This window comes from Dermacentor albipictus, chromosome 1 (assembly GCF_038994185.2).
Source record: "Dermacentor albipictus isolate Rhodes 1998 colony chromosome 1, USDA_Dalb.pri_finalv2, whole genome shotgun sequence".
NCBI classification, from domain to species: Eukaryota; Metazoa; Arthropoda; class Arachnida; order Ixodida; family Ixodidae; genus Dermacentor; species Dermacentor albipictus.
The window spans coordinates 71,015,422-71,032,225 of NC_091821.1; the positions used below are offsets into that span (position 1 = coordinate 71,015,422).

General features: G+C 45.6%; 1 protein-coding gene across 3 annotated transcripts in view; it reads right to left on the minus strand.

Moving 5' to 3' along the window:
• LOC135906740 (QRFP-like peptide receptor) overlaps positions 1–16,804 on the minus strand; it is a 351,749-nt gene that overhangs the window by 185,731 nt on the left and 149,214 nt on the right. The window contains exon 1 of one of the 3 annotated variants that reach the window (XM_070522115.1): positions 1,668–1,717. The exons of the other annotated variants lie outside the window; for them this stretch is intronic. The gene's annotated coding sequence lies outside the window, so the exon portion shown is untranslated. Of the gene's footprint in view, positions 1–1,667; positions 1,718–16,804 lie in introns of those variants that run through there. 3 annotated transcript variants of the gene reach the window in all.

Sequence of the window (16,804 nt, forward strand, 5' to 3'; positions counted from 1 at the left end):
AATGTCCGCATCCCTGACTGATCGAACTCATGCAGTGAAATGGTGTTATCTGCCACAGGTAATTTTAATATTTCTGTTGACAAGAAAAAATTCCAGGTGAATAACGTGGCATGCTCAGGTTTCACTCGGACAGCACGTCCGGCTCAGTGCACGCGTAGTCGCGCGTAGTTTCGAAAAATACGCGCAGTCTTATTCCTCCGTTGCTTTGCTGTTTCATACCACAGGGTATACCAGCCATTCTTACCTGTGCGCAGAATTTTTTTACTTTGATTTGATTTCTTGAGTACGCAGTGTAGCTTCCTGCGTAGCTGGCCTACATTTTCTTGCTTGGTATAAGTTATCCTGGCTCTGGCATAGCGTCTGATTATCGCGCGGTCTACTTGAGCAATGCTGCCTTGGCAGGCGTCAAAGAAGCGCCTTTAAGCCTCCTTTACTTTGTTCAATTCGAAGAGATCTGCACATGCGCAGGAAGTACGCCCTTGAAGGGCTGCTGGCTATCATACCTGTAGGAGCATCACTGTCCGAATCAAGTCTATGATATTAAAACCATTTCATGCACGCTTAATACATCAATAACCTCTGCGGAAATATTAGTTTTTTTTTTTCGGTGTTTGACGTGCCGCGTCAAGTAACCTACCGGCGAATTTCTCACATTTGCAATTAACCGAGATCTCGCTTCGTGAACAGCGGACTGCAGCCTTGTTCAGATTCATGCCGTTAAAATAGGGGTCTGTAAAGGTCTGACGTCCACAGCAGTCAGCGACCTTAGGATGATGATGGTGGGGATCATACGGCTTCTTATAGAAGGTCAAATGACAGCAGCAGTAGGACTCTATTTAGGCGCAGACGCTTGTTTCAATGGCTTTGTTTTCTTTGCTGTTCTTTACTTTATCGATGGTATTTGGGAGAAAGAATGAGGCTCGCGACGATTGACACTCGGTACTTTTGAAAAGCTACAGGCGCGCAAAGGTTTTCATTTTGATCTTTTGCTCTGACAGGTCAACGTACGTGTATTTGAGAAGACCTGCAAGTTAGTTTTTGTTGCTGCATAGCGTCTACTCAAAGCAAGAAGCCTATAAATAAATTTAGAAAAGAAAAAGCGCTTTGCCTTAACCAGCTCTCTTTGTGATTGTGAACGTGTGGGAGTGCTTGCCCAATAGTTTCGCTGGAATGCGTAGTCTTCAAGAATTCGTTGCTCGGAAACTATCGTTTTTGCGCTTTTAGAAAATTGCTAAAATGCAGCAGATCCAGCGAGTTGGAATCTATATACAGCGAAACTTTATGTGAGGGCATAAAGAGTCGAAAGCTGAGTTTGCGTGTATTGAGTGTTGGCACAAAATGACACGGAAGGCTTTATTCAGGCGTCGTAAAGAAGCTAATGCAATGCCGCCGCCGTTGCTGCGGATGCACGAAGATGAGCGCCATGTGGTGGTGGCGGTGCGATGGTTGAAGGCGAAGGTGGTGGGGCGTTCTGGTGTTTTTCTGGTTATGTTACAGCGAAGCTGTTAGCCTCTCGGTAGTCGGTATTTTTCGTGCCCGTCCGTGAGCAGAAATTATCATCATCAACAATGACTCATCTCCCTCCTCTTGCAGAGGAATACTTACGTCTAAGATGAGTCGATACCATTACCAAGGACAGTTTCCGCCAGAAAACTTCAAACGCTCACCTGTGACATCACGTTCAAAGCAACCGGCTGCTCCACCTAGACTGCACTCTCCGCCCTCGCATCGAAGCTGGACTCTGGACAAAGCAGGATAGCTTCGCTTCGGCAATATGGATAGGAGTGGTTTTACGAAGTTTTTTGCTTTGTGAATCGGATGGGCCGACGATACCGCGTGTTATGACTGTGGTAACGAGGAGACTTTTCAACACGTTCTCTGTGACTGTCCTTGCTACAATTTATAGAGACGATCGCTCGCAATCCTGATAGCGCGTGTAGACCAAATACCTTTTACAGAGGAAGCCATTGTAGTTTTTAATGACAACAGACCCAAACAAGCGGCTGTAGCATGAACTGATGTTTACAGTGCTACAAGTCCTACTGTGCTGTGATTGTATGCGGTGACAGTGACTGACTGGGATTGTGTATCTGTGCTACCTTCCTTTCTCTATCTCTCTTCCTGACACATTACCTCCCTTTCCCCTCTGTCCCCAGCTTTGGGTAGCAAACCGGATCCTCCACTCTGATGAACCTCGCTGCCTTTCCCTTTTCATCTCTCTCTCTCTCTCTCTCGCTCTCCGTCTACTTTAAATCCAAGCGCTTCTGGAAATTGTACGTTACGTACTGGTCTCGCTGGGGGAATACCTTCGCATTCCATTAGGATGTGCTGAGTGGTCTCCGGATTTTCGCTGCAACATGCACATGCCTCATTTAATGGCGAATATTAACGCGAAGACGTTAATTGCCCCGTCTCACAGAAAATCCGGCGTTTCGGCAAAAATGATTCCGAACCACGCATACCCAACCATGCAGCGCCCCCATGTAGCGAGAAGAAGTTAGTGAACTAATTGAATTTCTCTAAGTAAAATACGTACGAAAATAGTATGACCTAGGTGGTATGACTTAAGTACGACTTTCACACAACCTACAGACATGATAGCGACGGAGTGCAATTTGAATATACGACAAAACATAACTCTGTTATGCGGAAACTCATACACAAACCCATTTTCCAGCGTTTCTAAAATTCATAGAGTGACCATGGCCTCCGAGATTTGCGCGCGCCGGCAGGCGCAAATCACAAAGGCCACAAGGAGGCACAACTGGTTCCTTGCAACACCTCCAGATGGCGCCAGCAAGAGGCCGCGTTCCTACCAGAAAGCTCGCCTTCGTGCATAGCGTTCGCCGCCAGCGTTTCCCGTTATACATTACAGTTAAATGAGCTGCAGTTGCCGGGAAGCTTGAGAAGCAGGATCTTTGAATGATATTGCGTTCCGCTCTTAAAGGCGAAGCTTAAGCGTACCCAAAATTTCTTGCTCCGCGGATGGATGGATGGATGGATGTTATGAGCGTCCCCTTTGGAATGGGGCGGTGGGTTGCGCCACCAAGCTCTGCTATTATACTGACTAATGACCTACCTAGGTTTAAAAAAAAAAAACCCTATGAAGTCCCACAAAAAAATTTTCTGACACCCTACAGCAAACTTTGCTTTTGTACGTTTCCGTTTTCGGTCGTTTCTCTACTTCCACCAATCTTCCAATCACCTCTTACTAATCTCTATTGCGGAGATGTTTACTTTTCGACTGCTCTCACTGAACCCAAGGGCTTCATGGAGGCCAGAGGTGTCTAAGTCGACCGCTGGGCAGACGTCTTCACATTCTAATAATACATGCTCCATCGTTTCCATAGCTTTACCGCAACAATCACATGCTTCTTTCTTCTTATATCCCACTTTAAAGGTGCGTGTTCTAAGGGATCCCGATCTCGCCTCAAAGAGTAATGAGCTTCCCTTTGAGTTATCATAAATTACTTCTTTCCTGATTAATTTTCCTCTTAAGTAGTTACTCATGACAGGTTTCTTTTCCATTGCCGTCACCCATGAGATTATTTCAGCCTCTTTCACACACAAAAAAAACAAAGACTGTACAGAGTACGACCTACTACATAAATGAATCTTGTTTGGGCAGTGTTCTAAAATTGAAGTATTTAGGAATGCATCTTGCACGGCCCATCTCTTGGCACTATCACGTCGACCACATCACGGGAAAAACATGCAAAATGTTGGGCTTCTTACGATGGAACGCCAAGCTCTTTCCGAAACACGCTCCTTGATCTGTTACGTAAAAGATATGCAAGGTCTGTCCCAGAATACGGCTGTACACTCTGGGATCCTGCAACAAACATTGCCAAGGATAAAATTGAGAAAGTGCAACATCTCGGAGCTCGAATGTGTTTTAGATAATTACAGCAGACAGATTAGCATGACTGCTGCAAAGCAGACTTTGGGATGGGAGCTGCTCCAAAGAAGAAGGAAAAAAATTACGACTATAAAGTTCTTCCACACCATCTATAATTCTAGGACTGTGCTGCCCACCCTACAGGCCGCATACTTCCTGGTAAGCTTCGTAGTTCTTTTCCTCCACTCTGAATCAATGTTTTTCCTGTACAGATATCTCAACACGCTCCCAGCCCATTTGCTTTCTTTCATATTCCTCAGTCGTTCTTCATAATCAATTTTACTGTGAGCTTCGCTCACTTCAAAACTAGTCCAGCCCATATCACCCTGCACAGCTTCATTTGTAGTCTTCCCGTGAGCGCCCAATGCGAGGCGTCCCACTCACCTTTGGTTCCCATCGAGTCCTGATTGTATCCCTGATTTAAAGCAAACAATCGCATTTCCAAAAGTAAGTCCTAGAACCATTACACCTTTTCACATACCGCGGAGCACCTCGTACCTATTGTATCCCCATAGCGCTTTGTGCTTCATAATGGCTGCATTTCTCTTCCCCTTCACTGTTACTGTTTTTTGCTGTATTTCCATTTATCTATTGCCTTCGTTTATCCATATACCAAGGTATTTATATTCTCTTACCCGAGGTATTTTCTGGCCCTGTATTGCCCCTCTCTGCTCATTGTTTTCGTTGAATACCATAACACCTGATTTTCTAACACTAAATTTCAAACCTCAATTCTTGCCTTCCTGTCCATAGATGTTAGCCAGACGTTGCAAATCACTTTGTTTATTAGCTAGCAACACAATCTCGTCTGCATAAAATAAACCTAGAAGCTGCTGCTCTACTACTGTACCCGCCTGTTTATATGAAACATTAAGCCCGATATTACTTCCTTCTAGCGCCCTCTTCATCCTCACCATGTACATCATAAACAGCAGTAGGGATAAAGGGCACCCTTGCCTCAGTTCCTTGTTGATATCAACTTTCTCTTCGCTTCTCATTCCATCCCATTCAACGCAAACTGTATTGGATGGATGGATGAAAGGTAGGAGCGTCCCCTTTGAAACGGTGTGATGGCAGTTGCCACCATGCTCAGCTTTTCTATTTTCTAGGGAGGCGAGTGCCATCTAGTGGTGCTGCAAGGAATCCAGCGGCCAGTGGAGGTGACGTCACGCGCGTCCTCCACTGTGATTGGTTGGGCTATTCGGCGATAGAACAGCCACGCAACTGGCACAGTCACGCAAACTCGGCGTTGGTGGCAAAGAAAAGCTTCGCTTTTACAAAGGAAAAAGCAAACGCATTGTCCTTAAACGCTGCTTATGGTAAAAACAACTGATGGAGGCAGCCGAAACACGGTTGGCAAGCAACAGAGAGACGAGAGAATAACTAGTACTAATACAACGATGGTATTCCATAATTGCGTTTCTGTCACCTTCCTGCACTGCTGGTTACAGCGACAAACCACTTAATTTGCTGTGCTAGGTAGTTCTCATTGGTGTGCGTGCGTGCTCGTATGTGCGCTCATGATAGATGCTCATCAGAGGATGCGGGTGCGATGGTACGCACGGACGAATACACAGCATCAGAGGCGTGCCCAATAAGTTTACCGCGTTCCTCGGCGACCTCCTATTTGTTCCGGCCTTCACGGGGACTAATTGCACAGATATCCTAAAAAAATTGCTATAGAATGCGGTTGTGTTACGTTCATGGGTGTTATAGGACTGTGCGCTGTGGATTTCTGACCCTATGCCGTAGTTTCTTTTCATTTTCTTACATATATTTTTTATTGTTGTTTTCGTTATGCGAGGAGTAGCTGTTACCATTATAAGGCGACTACGTCTCTTTCTTTTATTTTCATTTCAATTAAAAAAAAAAACTTGTGTTTCTGATGACTTTTTGTCGAGTTTTATAAACTTTTCGATGAACATCAGTAGAATGTTTTGGATAATTGTAGTGAGGGAGAGTACCTTTGTTGTGGAGTTCACTGAAGACTTCCCTCTAATACACCATATTTTAGACATGGGCTGTCTTGGATCCAAAAATCCACAGAATATCTTCCAACGCTGTCTGTCTAGCTTGTCGAGATGTCAGAGAGCATGTCATTGAGTCTGGCCTCTGTCCTAAACGTCTGAAAGTGATTTCGCCCTTCTGTATTGTCCTTCCGCGCGGTCACGGAATGCTCGGAGAGCCTCGTATGGTGCATCAATCGATTTTCTATGGATCGGTGCTTCGACTTGCCTGATTGTGTGACGCAGGTCGGAAGCAATAACATCCTCTATTTCAGAAGGACAAGTCGTCTACTGACAGCAGGTATCAGCAGTTGTTCTTAAATTTGGTCCAGTCAGTTTGACGGACGCAACTGGAGGCTGAGTGGCGGGACGATTTAAGCTAAATATAAGTAGAGAGGAGACGGTAAGGTTCCCTAGGAAAGAGGGGCGGGGGGTGGGTGTTCATGTTCGTGCATCAGCAGGCAGAAAAGAGAAAGCTCCCCGAGTTAAACGCAAGCTCTAGACAGCTGCTGTAAAAGATGCCACAAATAATTATACAAAACCAGTCTTAAAGTACTTGCAGGCCCTGATTACAAGTGAAGTGGGTCAACTCTCTGCCGTGATCATTCACAGCCCAGCACTGGACCAGAGCGGATGGTCAGCGTTGAAGTCTGCAATCACAATATGCAGACATTGGGAAGCTTGCAGCGCAGAGATAAGGTTGGAGAAATCAATCCTCGCTTTTGGATTGATGTAGCTACCAATCACTGATAATGTGTGTGGTTATGCTTCATGGTGAAGCATACGCAATTATTAGCAGCATGCGCCACAAGTTCATGCCTGAGTTATGCGAAATCGCCGCGTATATTGTAAATTAGCAATTAGCTTAAACTTTTCTCGGGACGAGAGCCCATCTTCACCTGTCTGGAAATGCGATATGAAGAATACACATCGAGTTCTCAAATATCAATAACCAAAAATTAGCTCTAATGTAGCCATTGTTGAGAATTTGACAGACTTAAAGCATGGTACTGCATTGAGTCACGCGTAATTACTGAAGAACGAGCAGAAACAGCTCCAACACGCAAAGTGCTTGCACAGCAGCCTTATTGGTAGGAGTATTCAGACCGCAAAAATTGCACGCGTGCCGACAGCCTAGTTGCCGGTTAGTGCCTGATCGCCTTTAGCTATATATTGGCAAGTGTACATTGTTTTATGCTGTTCAGCTTGTGCTAATGCAGTGACCATTTTCCCTGAATTAGCACTGTTATCACGTTACAGCGTGGCGCGAGATGCGCCTACCCTATCCGGATTTTTTCTAATGTTCGCGCCAATCCTGGAGGTAGAGAGACGTGCATGTCTGATCAGCGATCGCATTACGTATGCGACGCGAATAGTGTTGTAGTACAATCGCAAAGCTACGTGAACACCAGTGATTACTCTGCAATATGTATGGTGACAAAGGCATAGATAGTGGACGGGCGGGCAACTCATAGAAGATATTTATTTTTGCAGCTCAACGCAGACCACCGTGCGACGAGTTGTGCGCCGATAGTTGAGTCGTTATTGCAATATCCGAAAGTTCCCACACCTCTAGTACTGACTAGCATGTCTCAAACCGATTACACCAAGAGAGTACAAAGTACGCCCACGTATGATAATCCATGGCTAAGGCTCGGCGCGGCTAAGGTGAGGAGATGACGTATCCGCGTATTTTGCGGCCTATTCATGGGGAAAGCTGCCAAAGAAAACTTTCTGCAACTAATTTACTAACTTCACTACTATTCGGCGAAAATCGAATTATAATGTGCCGAGTTAGCTTTTAACTTTTTCCCTACCATGGCGAAAATAGGTGCTTTCTGTAACGCCAGATTTCTTTTTTCTGAAGGAGCTACTGAACTTTACATTTTATGTAGTGCATAAACAAAATCTAAATGAATGCACTTTTCACGCACGAAAATTTTATTAATTAGATCTATTTAAAAAAAAGATATAAATTACCAGAACCAAGATTGTTGGATAAAATTGAGCAAAATTTGTAAGGACACGCTTGTCTTTATTAAGAAAGAAATGTTAAGAAAATTCTATAATATACCAAATATAGTAACCTCTAACAGGCCCTCACTCCGAAAAAATGAAAATGTTTCATTGAGTAGGTCTCACGCTAGAAAAATTTAAACGCAAGCACTACAGTTGGGCGTGCCATGCGGCAAAGCAGTTCCTTGTTGTAAATCATAGCGGAACGTTGCATCTCTTGCAGTAAACTTTTGTTTTCCGGTAAGCTTTCCTGTCGTGGTAGCACTTCTTACAGTTTCTACAGGTCTCCATCTTAGTAGGCTGGTACTCAATAGCTTCAGATGGGGGGGGGGAGCGAACTGGTGGTGTATCCTCAAGTTCAAGGAGCTCTTTCACTAGCTCCATTCTGAACGCAAGCTGGTAAGAGCGGGCAATTCTTTTGAGCTCGGCAATTTCAGGATGCAGCTTCCGGTGTTCGTCAGAAATGATAAAGCCATTGACACATGCAATGTCAATACAATGCAAAAAAGGGTTTTCCACCACCCAACAGACTTCTGTAGCACATTGTACGAACCGATCAACTGGTTCAACTTTTCAACGCCAAACATTCCTGTGTGGTATGCGTCGACCAGCCACGGTTTCTTTAAATACAAATTTGCTGCCAATGTCCACTCTTTTTTTCTCGTCGTTTGGCAAGCACGCGCTGGTTTGCCGTATGCGTAGTGCTCACCATGTCCAGCACCCGTCGATCTTTCCATCATTGGAAGTGAAGAATGCCATTGTCCCGGAGCCAGCACACATGCTCTCGCTTGGCCTTCTTTTCTCAGCTGGACTCTTTGAGCTCCTTCGGAAATCCACGGCGGTCTTCAGGTGTCGTCCCACACGCCAGTGTCTTGCGTTCAAGCAAGTGACTAAACAGCGAGGCCGATGTATAGAAGCTATCCATATATCTGTATATATATATATATATATATATATATATATATATATATATATATATATAGTATCCCTGGTCAAGGTAAAGGTCGCAGAGACGGGTTACAACATCATAGGCCAAGCCATTGGCACTAGGCTTTTCAAGCTTATCAGTGTATAGAAAGAATTGAATTGTATGCACAGTTTTAGGGTCTGCGACGAGCACGCCACAATTTGAAGCCCCATTTGGTCACTTTATCTCGAATATATTGCCGGATTCCGGAGCACCCCTTCGATTTGACCGCCCGGTCATCAACATAAAGCTCCCGGTATCACAGGAAAAACTCCGCTGATCGCTCGTTCATGTACTGTAGCAACCACGAAATTTTATCCAATTTCGTCGCAGTGCATCGTACGCCAATATCTGGGCCGAATACGTACAGCATCCCCAAGAGTGCCTGGAAACGTATTCCTGGCATTATTTTCGGTGGAATCAGATCAGAAAACAAGCTTGGCGCGCTCCAAGACAGGTGTAGCCGCGGAAGCTCGACCACTCCCATGTTAGAAGAACGCCTACAAATATAATCTCTGCGGGAGTGACTTCCTTCCAGGACCTGTCTGCTTCATTGTATTTTGGTTTCTCCAGGATCATGGATGACGCGTATTTATGAGTGTTTTCGCAAATCTTGGTGGTGACCTCCATTGCGAAAAACTGCCTGAAAACTTCTATAGCGCTCCAAGCAAACGGCAACGGTGACTGCGGAGTTGCATGCCGAAATGAATGCCCGGTTCCCTTGCCGGGGAGAACGCCATTTTTCTGCACAGGTGGCAATTGTCAACTCTGTCAATTGTCAACTCTGTCAACGAGATAAATAACATCGAGAACACAAATGAAGCACTCTAAACAACAACGAAGACGGGCCGAAGCAACAAGCGAAACTAACCGGGCTGCGGCCGCCGATGTTCCAGGCTGTTTTGCGATGTGTCACTCTCCGTTTCAAAGTTGGACGAGAAGACACCATCGTCAGACTCGCTGCTGCTCGTTCCATCGATAAAATCAGCCGCAGATGCAGCGGAATCTCCAGGTCTGCGATCTTTCGAAGCGCGCGCGCCACTTCTGCAGGCGGCCATTCTTGCTTTCCACTTTGACGAACGCGAAACTTCGGTGTGAGATAACAAATCCCCGCCAAAAGGGAAAAATGCGAACTGAATGGAAAACAAAAATATACGTCACCTATTTCATGTCCAATGACGCAGTGTGTATGTGAGTGGCGCAGGTGTAGGCGTTTCAAATCATCCTTAGCGGGCTAGCTATGCCCAATGGGCGCGGTACAGAGAGAGTTAATGCATTCGCACTAGAAGTGTCAAAGAAAAAAAAATGTGTGTTATCTTGCGAAGTTATCTCTGCGAATATTTTCACAGCACTGAAAGTAAGCAAACTTAAGCAGCGGCAAAATATTTCCGCCTCGCCGTAGAGTTCGCATGCCAAGACGACAGGTGTCTCGCGGTCATAGCTTTTTTTAATCAAAAATCTGTATTGTGTAAACAAAAAAAAAAACTGTATAACAAGATACCAAAAGACGAGAGGATAGAAAACAATGCACATTCATCCATTCACACAATATCTCGGAAAGGCGGGGGAGTGAGTACAAAGAAATCAACAAAGTGGAAATTGGAGATTTCCAGATATATACTGTTGGCCGTCTTGGCCGTAATAGGGTTGGTGCAGCAACTTTGCACTTAAGGCTGAAAAATAATGTAAGAGTAAACAGTATATACAGAAAGGAAATATAATATATTCGATATTATTTCGGATAAGATATATATTTGGGTCACACTATGACAATGTGAATGGGTGTTGAGCAAAACGAGAACAAGGTGAAAGCTGGCGCCAACGTTTCTACAAGTGGACTTTTCTTCATCGGCTCATCGTCTCGAATTTCCATCTCCCGACTTCCCCACGTTTTCCCTGGATTCCTACCGACGGAAGATGAAGGAACAAGGCCCTCTGCACGTTTAGCTCATCGTCTTGAATTTCCATCTCCCGACTTCACCTTTTTTTCAATGTGAATGTGTGTAACATGACACAACACTGCAGGATACATTCTAGAATTACGAGAATGTCTGAATGATAGTTACAAAACGCAAATTTCATAAAAGGCGTTGAACATGTTCTTCGAAAGTTTCAATACTACGTGGATGTAGAACAGACAATGGTAAAGAATTCCATTCTTTTATCATTCGCGGAAAAAAATGAATATGTGTACACATAAAGAAATTCGGGTGGAATGGTAAACATGCAATGACTGCTTGTTCCGACATTTCTAGTTTGCCTTGAAATGAAGTAGGGTGTGGTTTTAATATTGAAGTAGCCTTTTAAAAGCAGGAAAATAAATTTAAGTGTACTTAGTTTTCTGCGTTGAGCTAAGGTAGGCAACTCAAGTAATCGTAGCATTTCATAAACAGAGTCATTTCTAGAATACCGTGATAGCATTAGTTGTGTGACTGTATTTTCTCAATGTGGTTAATCAGTCCTGACTGGAACGGATCTCATGTAATATTGGCGTATTGTAGCATTGGTTTGATGCAAGTTAGGTACGCTCATAGCTTAATGGGTTGGCTTGCTATAGATTTAGTTCGTGGCGAAGGAACCACAAATTTTTGCCGCAGCTAAAGAAATTCTGTTCACATGGGATTTCCAGCTTAAATCTTTTAAAATGATTAAGCCTAGGGATTTCACCGTGTCAGCTTGAATTAGAACTGTTGAAATATATGGCGCGCGAGATTGAGCTGCGATCGTCTCTTTCCCTTTGCGTCCGGTCGCGAAATGCGCGGTGGCTGCCGCAGCACAACGCCCCCCCCCCCTCCCTCCCGTTCCCCCACGGCCGTTCGTGCGACGGAAGACGGCGCGCTTACTCTCCGCTTTTTCCGTTCTTGCGCGCCAGATTGATCCGCGATCGTCTCTTGCCCTTTGTGTCCGGTCGCGAAATGCGCAGTGGCTGCCGCAGTACAACGCCCCCCCCCCCCCTCCCATTCCCCTACGGCCGTTCGTGCGACGGAAGACGGCGCGTTTACTCTCCGTTTTTTTCGTTCTTGCACGCTAGATTGAGCCACGATCGTCACTCTCCCTTGCGCCCGGTCATGAAATGCGCAGCGGCTGCCGCAGCACAACGCCTCCCGCCCCGCCTCCCATTCCCCCACGGCCGTTCGTGCTACGGAAGACGGCGAGCTTACTCTCCACTTTTTCCGTTCTTGCCCGCCAGATTGAACCGCGATCGTCGGCTGCCCACGCGTAATTTCACTCGTACCCACAGTACACGACGCACGGCGACGGTGTCAACACCCTTGGTTTTTATACGGAACATCGCGGTGACGACAAAAATGCACCTGATATGTCCATATAAGAGCTATCGCAATAAAATATTTGTTTCGTTGATGAGCATAAAATTCTAGGTGGCAAATTTTCTCCAAGCCTCAGCTGGAACCAACACGTTGTTAATGCTTGCAAAAAAAGCATCTAGTGTAGTCGGCGTATTAGCTCGTTGTCGATGCGTCTTACACAAGAAGGTAAAACTTAAATATACCACGCCGTCTTCTTGTCTCACATAAATTACTACAGTTTCGTTTGGGCTACCGTGTCAAAAATTAATACAGTGAAGCTTCAAATGTTACTAAAGAAAGTTGTCCGGCCGCATAGCTAATTTAGATATGTCATCAATGCACCATCGGTTTCATACTTACAATCATTATAAATCTGAAAACATGTGTGTTTATCGTATTCTAAGGCTCTTATTATTTCTCTTGTGACGCTTTTAAACAATTTTTGATACCGTACGCCTAACTACCAGAGATGCTACTTCACGTACAATAAGCACTGGTATTTCGTTTGTTCGAAGATTTCGCAATTATTACAAGTTCCAATCGTTTATGTAAATTGGCCAAAAAACTCAATCAATACAGTCATGTAAAAAACTTCATGTTAAAAGAACTACGGTTTGCTTTTGTTAATATGATTTAATGTTTGTTGTGATGTGAAACTGAATAATGTATTCATTGTGATACATTGCTGTTTTATTTCTTGGTTGTGACTTTTTTCTTGCTTTATGGTATTTTGTGAGGACAACATGATCCTCAAAAAATGAGGACAATATGAAAATACTCTGAGGACAGTTAATGCTATGAAAATGTAGTTTTGTGATGTTTACCCGTCATGGTTGCATGTCTCCTAGCTTTATTGTATTTTTCCGGTGTTAATTTTTGTTGTTTCTTGAGCAATGCAACTGTGAAGTACTTTCATAAGTACGTTTATCATTCTCTTTGCTAGTATGTTCGTATGGTGTACAATTACAAAATTTTCAGTGCCAGGTTTATATTTACTAAATTATGTATTGTGTCTTATGGTCGTGTATTGCTGTCGTACCAATTGTCTTGTCAAGGATTCACTGGCGCAGTCAAGCTGTATATAACAGCTTTTAGCCAATGAACCCCTCCAGCAACTGTTCTGTCTCGGAAATAAAAAAAAAAATGACCGACGACTACGAGACTTCCCAATGCGAAATTTGAGCGCAACTGTATACGTGTTTTAATTTCGCGATATATTGGCAGGCGCGGACAATGTCTCGTGCGGCACGTTGCAAACGGAGCGAATTGTGGAGTGACTGCCTCGATAATTGGGAGATCGCGAGAGGCAGCGCGTGGGTGAGGCGTGGGCGCGATTCGCAGCAGCCGGCGCTAACAGACCTCCGCTCATGCAGCGCTTTGTTTCCATATATGGTATCGGTGGCATCATCGGTGGACAGACATAGCTTGCTACTCTGGCGCCATCTCCTAGCTGTCGTCGCCGCAAAGCCCGTCCTGCGCGGCACTACGCCTTTCTTCTCACGTTTTCGCCGTGCCGTCCTCCTCCGCTTTCCTCCTCCCGCTGCCTTCGCCGTCGACGTCTTTCATCCGCTTTCGCCTTTGCGTCATTCGCGGTTCTTGTTCGCTCGGTTACGAGGGCGCCCAGGGACGATGGCGACGCTCGCCGCAGGAATGGGTGCCTAAGAGCTGCGCTCTAAAACTATTTGTTTTGATCTGAAATTCATATCGTTTAGAGCTGTGTCACTGGGACCTGCGTTATTCAGCGATAGATGGAGCCAAAAACGGTGTGGATAATGCATAATAAAATTACTTAAGGTTACGTTATAATATTTCGTTTCAGCATCAGCCGATTTTGCGCGCAATAGAACACCAAAGGCTGAAAGGTTATCTTTTTTTTTAAACTGCTTTCTTTCTAGGCAAATTTTTCGATCTTTAATGTACGTATAATGTCCTATGTTACACATGGGTTCTGCTTATTTTTTTTCTTACAAATTGACACAAATATATTCACGCAGTCGAAAATCATACCTTTAAATGCAATCCATATCGCGCTGCCGTCATTCGTTTGAATCTATCTAAAGCAAATGCATGGTAATCTGAAATGCTTGCGCCATCGGCTCTGTTTTAAGTTCAGAACATACATATTTGAAGTAATGGCCTTCTGGCAAATGGCAGTATGCTCTAGCGGTAAATAAACCAGCTTATGTTTTAACTGGTCCTGTCAATAAATATCACTGTCAAGAAATTGCACTGTCAATATAGCACTGTCAATTAACTCAATGGTATTGATCCCTTTCCTTTTGGGTGCACCACCGCGATGAATAACATTTTGGTTTTTGACGATGCCATAAAGCTCAAATTTCACTGTTGTTCATTTCATGGTGTCCACTGCTAGCCCTTTCCGAGTTTTTGTGCGAGTGGATGCGTGTGCGTTTTACAGCGAAGCTGCTAGCCTCTAGTTGGCCGGGAGTTTTCGTGTCCGCGCGAGCGGTGTTCACAAAAAACAAAGGAAAGCTGGAAGACTTTGTATCTGAGTTGCTGCGTAACAGAATTACGTTTTCCAGCAGACTCGAATTACAATTACAGTCACGTCTGCAGGTTGCAAGTCGTACTTTACGAATTTTCTGGCGCATTTTGCCTTGGGAGATTCAGGGCCAAACAATGAAACCCTCCTTTCCTCAGTAAGGAAGCCTTCATTGCGGTGAGGCCACCTTATGTCACTTTGAAAGCTTCCTAACTGAGGCGCCCTCGGCGAAGGCTTCCTTGGTACTTCCTCAGCATAAGCAGCCAAACAATGAAATCTTCCTTTACCTCACTAAGGAAGCCTTCATTGCGGTGAGGCTACCTTATGTCACTCTGAAAGCTTCCTTACTGAGGGGCCCTCGGCGAAGGCTTCCTTGGTGCTTCCTCAGCGTAAGGTAGCTCCAAAGCTACCTTCATGCGTCCTTACGCCGCTCCTGGCCCTGAACGAGCGCTTCACCTCACTGCTTAGCCACGTGGCATTCGCTTGCGCATGCGCACTGTCGCCCATCTGCGGAGAAGCGCGAGGACGGTACGTCTTGCCAGGCATGTTCGTTTCAGTCACGGGTGCGGCATGAAAGCATTGCTAGGCGTTGCTAGGCGTTGCAAGACGCCGGCGTGCCAGCGTTGCTGGAGCAGATCAAGTTTTGCACTGTAATGCTCAACTTTTTTTAAACTTTAGTAAACAAAACTAGAAGAAAGCGTCCACGTTTCTCTATATTAGCTATTCAATTTAAAGATTGTGCGACGATACAACATTTTTAATAGAATAATGGTGCTCGCGGAAAGATTTGAAGAAATAATCTCGAACCCAGGCACGCGGCAACCGCTCCTTAGGTGAGGACGGGTGATGGGAGCTTTCAGAGTATGCTTGCTTCCTCCATCGGTCCTTCGCTGTAAGGAGGCCTCACGTAAGGTTAGGAAGCGCTCGAAGGAAAGGAACGTTTTATTGTTTGGGCCAAGCTACCTTCATGGCTCCTTACGCCGCTCCTGGCCCTGAACGAGCGCTTCTCCTCACTGCTTAACCACGTGACGTTTGCTTGCGCATGCGCGCTGTCGCCCACGTTCGGAGAAGTGCGAGCACGGTACTAAAGCCCCTGCATCTACGCGCCACCGCCGCTCTCTTAAGTAGCGCCAACCTTTGTGTGCGCCGCCTTTTCCCCTCACACCAAATCCGGTTCCGGCATTTCCGCTTCCGGTATTTCCGGTTCCGGCGTTTCCGCTTCCTGGAGTTGCGCTGCGAGAATTTCCGCTGCCATTGCAGACGATGGTGAGGCGCCCGTGCTAAGCAACCGGTGCAAATCTGAGTTGCTCGCACTAGCCATTCCACCAAGCGTCATTCGCGTGCATCTACGCGCTTGTTTGCGTACGCTGCGCCCACACGCTTTGCCTGTCGTCCTCTTTCGCTGACAAAGTGCGGAGAGCCATGGACTGTGGCTGCATCATCGGCTGCTGCATGTGTCCGGCATGTTGGAAATGACCCGCCCCGGCGCCTCTCGGCGATAACGACCTGGAATGTATCGACCTGGAAATTCGCCGTCCACCTCTGCACGCGTTACAACACGCGCACACGCACCAATTCACTGCACACCTCCGCTCATATCGCACAAGAAAAGCACACTTGTTTTCACCATGTCACTGAATGCCCTCCACGCAAATTTGAACTTGTTATATTTCATAGCTTCACGTCATTGCAGTCCTTCACGTAGTGCACGCACTTGGGACGTTCGCTACCTTCGATCGTACGAGACAACTTCAACCTCAGAATCAACAGCATAAACTCTATGCGTCTGCCGTACAAATTGGCGTCGCGAACTCCTTTACTAAAGTCCCTCCATACGTGCTGGCTGGAGGGGATGTATGCTTCAAAACAAGAAGAATTCAAAGGGGACAAGCTGTTGTATTCCGCTGAAGTAGTAGTTCGCGGCCGCTGTTTTCCAAATGCACGAAAAACGGGAGCGGTCTCCAAGCGCCCAGGCACTACATTCCACTGTACGTTGTCTCTCGTGGCACAACCCGTCGCAGGTTGACGCGAAGCAGCGAACACGACCAGATCGCCGATTACAATAGGCGGTGGTTCTTGGATGGAATCGCATTCACAGTTTCAACC